The sequence below is a fragment of the Abramis brama genome (assembly GCF_963993115.1).
Source record: "Abramis brama genome assembly, chromosome: 18".
In the NCBI taxonomy this organism is placed as follows: Eukaryota; Metazoa; Chordata; class Actinopteri; order Cypriniformes; family Leuciscidae; genus Abramis; species Abramis brama.
The window spans coordinates 25482342-25491562 of record NC_139980.1 but is presented as its reverse complement, the minus strand read 5'-3'; positions in this window follow the sequence as shown (position 1 = coordinate 25491562).

Below are 9221 nucleotides of genomic sequence, written 5' to 3'. Positions count from 1 at the left end.
TAAGCACTTCCCCTCGGGGGAATTCCTGCCGCCATTTTGAAGTGCGTTCCACTTAGTGAAGTGGACAAGGAAAGTTTATGGACAGACCCTCGTTCCCTCGATTTTGACCGAGGGAGCGAGTCTACTTCATATGTACACTTCAGGCACCTATATGTCCCACAATGCAGTACGATTGTGACGTCACCACAGATCTTGTCTAATCACCACCACAACAAACAACTCTATGATATGAATTATATATATATATATATATATATTTATTTAAAACAACCCAAACACACATATATACATTTGGATGCTGCATTAAACAAATTCTTAAAAGGAAAAATATTTTAAATAATAAATCAACTCTATAGCTGATTCCAAGTGATCAAGGGCTTATGCCGCGTTCCAGGCAACCTGTAACCCGTGTTTTTCCACCCTTATATCCGTGAAAGTGCACTGGAACGGCAGTCAAACCTGTGACTTCCCATCCGTGAACTCGTACTAGATTGATGTACTCCCAGTTACGAGTTGGAAAAACACGGGTTACAGGTTGCCTGGAACATTAGGACGTTCCAATTCAGCCCAGTGCAGTTTCCGCCAGTAGTTGGCACTCGTGCAAGGTAAGCAATGACGTCCATCCGTGTGAACGAGATGGAGGGAAGTTAGTGAGTGAAGGGCATGACAATTTTGGACTGGAACGCAGCCTAGGTTACCTCTGGAAGTGGTCGAAAGTGGACAAGCTCAAAACCATTTAGACCCCATTTACATCTGTATTTAGCATCGTCCACTTGTGATCGGATCGACCAAAACGCATCTTAATAGCAGGTGTAAACAGGGCCTAAGCTCTGTTCAGGGACTCATTATTCTGTTTCTGTTTGTCAAATGTCTGTGAAACTTGTTTAGTTTATGTCTCAGTTGTTGAATCTTTTTGTGGACAAATATTTACACGTTAAGACATTTTATACTTGTTAGACATTATACTTTTCACATGATTTCATATTTTATTGATTCTGCTCTTATAGCCGCTAGTCTAAGCCAAAGAAAGAGAGTGATGTTAGAAATCAGGAATGGTGAGAGAACATTGTGCTTGGTGCGTTTTTTGCATTCAAACCAAACTTGGGTCCCCAGCCAGCAAGGTTTAAATCCCATCAGGCTAGCGTGCTTCCCATAATGTTTATGCATTGTCAGTAGGCGGAGAGTAGGCGGTCTTTTGTGGCTGTTCTAACACATTCGACCACATGAGCGTCTACAAAAGCAGCACTATATCCCATGCTGAATGATTTTGCTTAGCTTTACTGCAAACACTTAATTTCAACAATAATTATGTAATGGCTTTGGAATGACAGTTTTCCACCCAACAAGCCCATTGACTGTCAAGACACTCTAGTTTCATTGTTGGTCTTTGCAGAGAGACTTCAAAAGAGAAGACTATTTTGTATGAAACCTGGAGAAGCACCCAGAGCACAAAGCCACAAGACACTGCATGCAGATGTACTTTGTTTTTTGGGTGCATGCAGCATCATGGCACCTGTTCCGCCAAACCGGATCTCGGAGGGTACCTTGGACACTGCTCTGTGCTTCACCGGTGGTGGGGTGGCATTGGGTCTTCCTCTTGTGTGTATCTTGGTGGAACTTGCATTCAGTAGTGCACAAGCTACTGATGCTTTGAAGTGCAGAAGGTCCTTCTTTTCTAAGCCAGACATTCTGTAGAGGTGCCAGGCATTGACAATGGCAACATCCAAGAAGTGGAAGAACACTCGGATGTACCATTGTTTGTTCTTGCGTCTGTGGGGGTGCATTGCCACACACTGATCCATGAGGTCCACTCCGCCCTTGTGCTGATTGTACAGCTTTACAGAATATGGCCTCTCGATGTTGAGCATCCTCTTTTCTTTTTTGCTCCATCTCTAGGCCACATCTATTGGGGACTTGCCAGTGCAGGACAAGGCCATGTGGATCACTGAACTATCTAACCAACATTTGATGGTGATGTTTTGACCATTGCTGACAGCAGAGCAGGCTCCTCTTCCTTCTTTCTTGAGTTGCTTTTCACTCTTTTCTCTTGTGCTCCATGGAGCCTGTTGATCCTTATTGCTCTCACCCACACTTTAAAACCTCAGGGTTTGGTTTTTTTGGGAATATACTGCTTAAGAGACAGTCTGCCCTTGAAGGGAATGATTTGCTCATCTATTGAAATTCTTCAGGATCAACTGCTGAATGGAAGGTTTTCTCAAGAGCATCCAACACTGGTCTAATTTTGAACAGCTTATCAGCATTTCCGGCCTCCTGTGAATAGTTATCAACAAAGTGAATGTACCTCAGAATCTCCTCAAATCTGTTCACTGGCATAGCATTTTCTATCAAATAAACGAAGACCTTCCTCTGACATTTTTGATCTTGGGTATTTGAGGTATGACATGACCATATTTATTCCTAGGAAGGTCTTCATTTCAGCATTTGTCAAGGCCAGATTTTCCTATCCTTTTTGGAGTGCATACAGGTTTGTATTGTGCACAATCTCATCAATCAGATCTTCTGGAAATAGGTGAATACAAATTTTTTATTGGTTCTGTTCCCTGGACATTCACTTTCCACTCTCCTAAAAAAGGAGGCAACTCTCCCTCAAACTGGTTGTCTTTGGCTTTCCAGATAAGTCTGCTTTTGTTTTCTGCCTTTCTCCCTTGACCTCTGTTAGGTGACACATTTTTGGCTCCATCCTTGGCTCCTTCATCCTCATCTCCCTCATCCTCAGCATCCTTAGATCCCTCAGTACCCTCGACTCAACTGTCACTACTGCTAGCATTAGCTAATCCTCCTCTTTCTGGCTGCCATTCCTCTTCACTACCACTAGCATCATCCTCACTTGACTCAGATGGTATTTCCTCCACAATCCTGTGGGCCTTCCTATCATGCCCTGCTCTTGAGCTCTACACATATGCAAATATATATATATATACATTTATTTATAGCCAAAAAATAAAAAGTTACTGCAGATAGCATTTTCAAGAACAACAGTCACAGTAATAGTATGAATTGTAGCTGAAATATAGTGATGCATTATGTCCAATTTAGTGGACAGATGATTAATCAGAGTTTACCACAATCTAAAATCAATACTTGGAAAATTTAACAATGACAATTTTTTTTTATTTTTTTTTACTGTACCTGCATGAGTTTCCTAGAATAGAAGGATCTGACAGATATTCCAGAGGAACTTAGCATTTCTGGCTGGCTGTCAGCCTTCTTGGTTTGGAGTAAAAAAAATCCACATACAAGGGCTTGCCACTGGGTGGCAATGTATAGGATGATGCACAAGAGTCCACTGTAGAGGTTGATGTGCAACTTGCCATAAAAATCCATGCATTTGCAAAAAAAAAAAAAAAAAAAAAAAAAAAAATCTGTAGTGACCACTATGCGTGAAAGGGTTAATCATAAAATATTCTGCATCACTGAAAGTTCATGTCCGTCCAGCTGCTGATAAAACGGAAACAACACATGGCTGCACACTGTGAAATGATGCATATTTCTGAACATGCTCAGGGGATTCAGACCACAGATGCAGCGTCCTGTAAAATTTTACGCAAGCATCGGTCAGTTGCTGCCGTTCCTATTTTAGTTAGACTTATAAATTCACACAACCTTTGCTCTTTTTCCATGTTCAGCCAAAAATGATCTTAGAGCCAATAAAAACATGTTTTTCTCTCGGCTGCCTCTTAATAAACAGATTTTTTTACGTTTCTAGACCATGCACAATGATTAATTTTCAACTGTTAAAAAGGACTGAAATGTTTTTGTTGTCTAGGAGAGCTTTTCCACTGATGAAAGTCTAAAAATGAATGCTAATGCATACACATTTTATATTAAATAATTATATACATTTGTAGATAAAAGCAAAAAGCCAAATAGAAAATGTAAAAGCCTCTTATATCTAGTTATATCTCAGAGGGGAAACAACTCCACACATCCTACTCGAATACCTAACCTATTCACTCCTCTCATGCATTTTCATACTCTTTAAAGCACACATCCTGACATGAGCCCGAAAGGAAAGTTTATCTAATTGAAATTTATATGTTATAAAATGTTGAATGTACAAAATATAAATAGGCTATAAAATGTATTGTCGTTTTTATTTGCTTCCTGACAGCCATAAACCCATTAAGTTTAGAAGAAAGCCCAAAAAATTCAGTTAATATAAGCAATGCACTTTCATAGGATTAGGGTAATAATGGCTTCACATCCAGTTAGTTGATTCAGTGGCTACAGGCTGAGAGGATTTGAAAAAACATATTTGGCACTTAGTGTGTTCAAGTTACTATCTCACTTACATGCATAAATGAAAGCAATGTATGTCATTATATGTGTTAATTTGCATTATAATTGGCTGATGGTTTTATAAGGAAGGCAGTATTACATGAACAGCAATGAAAAGATAGGGAGAAGATCAGAAAGACAGAACGCATGCATGCACTATCAGAGAAAGATGTTGATATTCCCCACTTCAGAGGTCTGATGATCAGATGACTGATTGTTTTGATGATATGGATGAAAATTCCTTGTCGCAGCTGGAATGCAAAAATACATTTAACAGCTTACTGAGATCTTTTCCCTTATTTGGTGCAGGGCCGAAATTCAACTTCAGAGAAACAGCCCCTCATCTGTCAGCATGCACAACCATCTAAAGCCATAATCTACATGCTATACTGTAGTTTAAAAGAAGAGGATGAGTAGATTAACTTTTACCAAAACTAAAGGTAAACGTGGAGGACCACAACGTTCTGTATAAGTGAGATCAAATGCAAATACAGATCTGTCTGACATAATAGATCTGTCTGATCTTAGATCTGTCTGAAACTTAGACGCTTGACATCTCACCTTTGAAATGAGGTGAATGAAACTGAAAAGCTGAGATGACAGGAAACACAAAAACATCTACAGCTGATATCTGAAATCAGTGTTTATCTGTGTCAGTTAATATAGATATATCAGTGTTTATCTAGGCCTATACACTGAAACGTGTGACCCCGCCTTTCAAATACTGTATTATTTGAAAGCATCCATTTTCTTCACAATTCATGTTCATTTATCCAAACACATTGTGTTAGTGAAATGCAATTTAAAGCTTGGTGCAACTGATTATAAAATGTCAGAGCCAGAGGACAGAGTGCTTTTTGTGGAACAAGGTCCATTAGCACCTTTAATAGTGGCTTAGAAAGCCCAAAAACTGTTGGCAGCACATCAGAGAAATGCATTAGCAGATTCACACATATATTACAGTATTTGGAAGTAGTTGGCTGTAACGTCATGACACGTGAAAAGGCAGAATAAAGAGCAGACCTGTAGCATTTCTCCACAAAAAGATGAAAATCACAACAATTTCCATGGGGATAAAAGAGATTCACTCTTTAATGCTCTTTTAAACTTGACTTTCTTCACTAATGGATGAAACACAGAGATATCATTTCATATGTATAGGCTTGAAATAGTAGAACTAATGCACTATTACGCATGATTCCATTTAATCAGTGACTATTAAAAAGTATCTAGAACACAAAAACACATTCTTTGCAATGAAATAAAAAAGTCTGAGAATCCGGGAGGTTTATTTTTATTTTTTTTTAAACCTGGAAATAAATAGAACTGTTGATTTTTTTCAAACAAAGTAAAGTTATGGTGTAACATGAAGAAAAATGAATTACTTTGTACAGACGGTCAGATTTTCTTTCTTCCATTAAATTAAAAGTAGGACAAACCAAATTATGCTGTTATGCTGATAATACATTTATATTAGAAAAACTGAATTAATTTAGAAAAGTCTAGTGGTCTCAGACCTTGGACTGTATTGAATAGTCACTTATCTACCAATTTAAAATGCATGTAATAAGGAATCCTGCCAAAATAATTAACTGATATGGATAAGACCCTGAAACCCAAGTTGCATAAATGAGAAATACGACATAAATAACCAGCCAAAGAACAAGATAACCATACAACATCCTGTGGGTAAAAACAATAAGGCATTTTAGATATTACATATTGTACCTACCTGGCATCTTGTTTAAAAATATAAACTGGCTATTATATGTCATCAAATGTTCATTTTCAAAGTCATTGCAAATAACTAATTATTGTTCAAATCACCAGGCATGATGGCCAGCATTGAATCATTTTATGGAAATAAGCAATAGGTCAGTAGGTTGATGCTTGTATTATACTGCATCTGTATGTGCTTGCTTTAGCATATTGTGTTCTCCACTATTTAAAGACAGATGAATAGAAATTGCAGGACAAGAATCTTCAAGGTCAGCACTGCAGTCCATCTGGCAAAACATTTGAGAGTCTGTGGATGAAAAACCTGTGCTTGCTATGTAATTTCTAACCCCAGTGTGAGGGGTTAATAAGCAAGACCACATGAAAAGGAACTAGGTGTGATGCTCTCTATTGTTTTTTATTTTTTAAAAGCAGTTACCTTTCAGGCACAGACAAAGAATTTCTTTCAAACATTCAATTTTCAGAAGACCATTAAACCTCAAGCCACGTTGTATTTCATTATCAGGTTACCTATAAACCTTCTTCAAAGCATCGCCATGACAGGTGGCTGTGAGGGATAGACTAGTTTTCAAAGGCGAAAGATGTAAAAAGCTCCTATATCACTTATACACTGAACAAAATTATAAACGCAACACTTTTGTTTTTGCCCCCATTTTTCATGAACTGAACTCAAAGATCTAAGACTTTTTCTATGTACACAAAAGGCCTCTAAATCTGTGTTAGTGAGCACTTCTCCTTTGCCGAGATAATCCATCCACCTCACAGGTGTGGCATATCAAGATGCTAGTCTTGATATGATCAGATGCTAGTAACCTGATAAGTTCTATAAGGGCCATTTCTGACGTGGTTTCTCTGTGACTGTGGATTAAGGGCTTTCGAAAGATTTCAAATCACTGTGTTCAATTGTGACTGAAGCACTTTGAGGGTGCAATAATTTCACAATAATGACTACAGATGACTGTGCATTATTCCTTTTATTTCATGCTAATAAAATCACCAAATAAAAAAATAAGTGGACATAAAATTCTGATTTGAGAAATCATTTAATCTTACCCTGAATTGTCCGACAGATGGATTGCTCAAATTCCGAGTGTGGGTTACTTGGCCTTCATGTCACATTTAAAAACGTTTTGTAACTGTGCACCCAGCTTTTGCAGTGATCACTGCCAGAAAGGGTTCATTTTAGTTTACTGACAGCAGAGCTGTGATGTATGATCAGACACTTGTGTAGCAAGAGTGTAGTCAAGCATAATGAATAATGGATGAGCTTAATTCCATTATCCAGTATACAGTACTTAATAAAGTAGTATACAATCATCTCCTATCTATCAGCAACCTTCACTTGTTATAAACGACATAATTTGAAAATCCAATAATGTAATCATATGTTCCTGTTTCTGAGACTTTTAAATTGTGACTAGTTTAAGGGTGCCAGTCAGAAAAAAAAGAAAAACAGAAACAAACAAACAAAGGGCTGAATCCATCACTATGGATGTGATCTTGACTATAGAATTTAAAAAAGGGTTGCACATTACTACACAAATGAATGGACACCATTGATAGTCACAAGTCTGGTTGAAGAAGGCTCTCTAGGAAAGAGCACAAAACAACTCTATGAGAATGACAAGACTCCAGTTAATGAATTGTCAGCTGACTTATAAATGAAACTAGTTTTTCTGCACTTATTTGCCTCATTCTCGGAAACTTGGAATGAAAAAAAAAAAAACTTTTACTTACGATAAATGGCCAATGATCCTTCAGAAATCATTCTAAGATTTGGAGCCCAATAAACTTTTATTATTATTATTATTATCAATGTGGAAAATTATTTTTTGTGGAAACTATAATACATTTTTCAGGATTCTTTGATGCATATAATGTTCAAAAGAACATACTCTATAGCATGTATTTGTTGTTATAAAAAATATTTTTGAATTTTTTTGTAATCTTTGTCACTTTTGAAAATGTAATACATCCTTGGTGGATAATAATAATAAAACAATGTTAATGACTCCAAACTTTTGTATATTCTTATTGTATTATCATATCATATCATATCATATCATATAAATTAATTAATTAACATTAATTAATTACTTATAATGTTAGTTTCTACATAGTTGTGAAGTTGTATCAATTAAGTTAATGTTCCCAATCAAATAACAGTAACTGGTGTAGCTTCACTGATCCAGTGTCAGGAGGCTGCATCAATTATTAAATTAATTTTATTTAAAAAGTTGTTTCTTTAAGGCAATAAGTAGATTTTAGTTGCTAAAGGCACAAAGTTCACATTCTCACAAATTGTGTGCATTACTGTGGTGGCAGCAGTTAAATTACAGGGCTGTCTTTTTTTTTTTTTGGCAAAAGTAAGTGCAAAGCCTGTAGTCTCATAAATAATAGTGCTAGTGTCTGAATAGCTGCAGCTTTTGAAGGGGGAATATTGTAGACCTGACAAAGACACGTGATTAAACATGATCTTGACATCTGACTGGCTTTGATAAAGATCAGTGATGGATTGGACTGAGCATCTCATGTGTTCTGGTAGGACACGTCATGGTGCTGCAGAGAAGATGTACACTGGCTCTGAGCAGCTCAGCAGATGGAAAAGTGTGTCTCTCACAGCATGGATCTCTGCGTATGGATCTTTCTGAGTCCAGCTCTGCTGATTGGAGACTTTCCAAGAGTTCCCTGCCTTTTGTAACTTGTTAAAGTGTATAATTATAACATCTCAAAATGCCCTAATTCTCTGATTGAATTTGTCAATACAAGAGCAAAAAGGCTGTATGCATATGACCTCCAGACATTAAGAATGGATTTGTAGATCTTCTAAAAGGGAAAGATTAATTGGCACTGAGTGAGATGTGAATTTAATCATCATTCTTTTAGTAAAACATTTCAATTCCTTAAGTGAATCACCATCCAATTTGCATGTCCTTATTTACCACCATTATAATCAATGAGGGCTATATAGAATGAATTCTAACAAAATTGCACTTTTATTGATTGAAATTAAAATATGCTTTCATTTCACGTAGTGTTCTAAAATCATCTCAAGCGTAACTGTCACACACACACACACACGCGTATTCATCACTGATGATAAGAAATGTTTCTTGAGCAGCAAATCAGCACATTAGAATAATTTCTGAAGGATCATGTGACACTGGAGTGGAGATGCTGAAAAT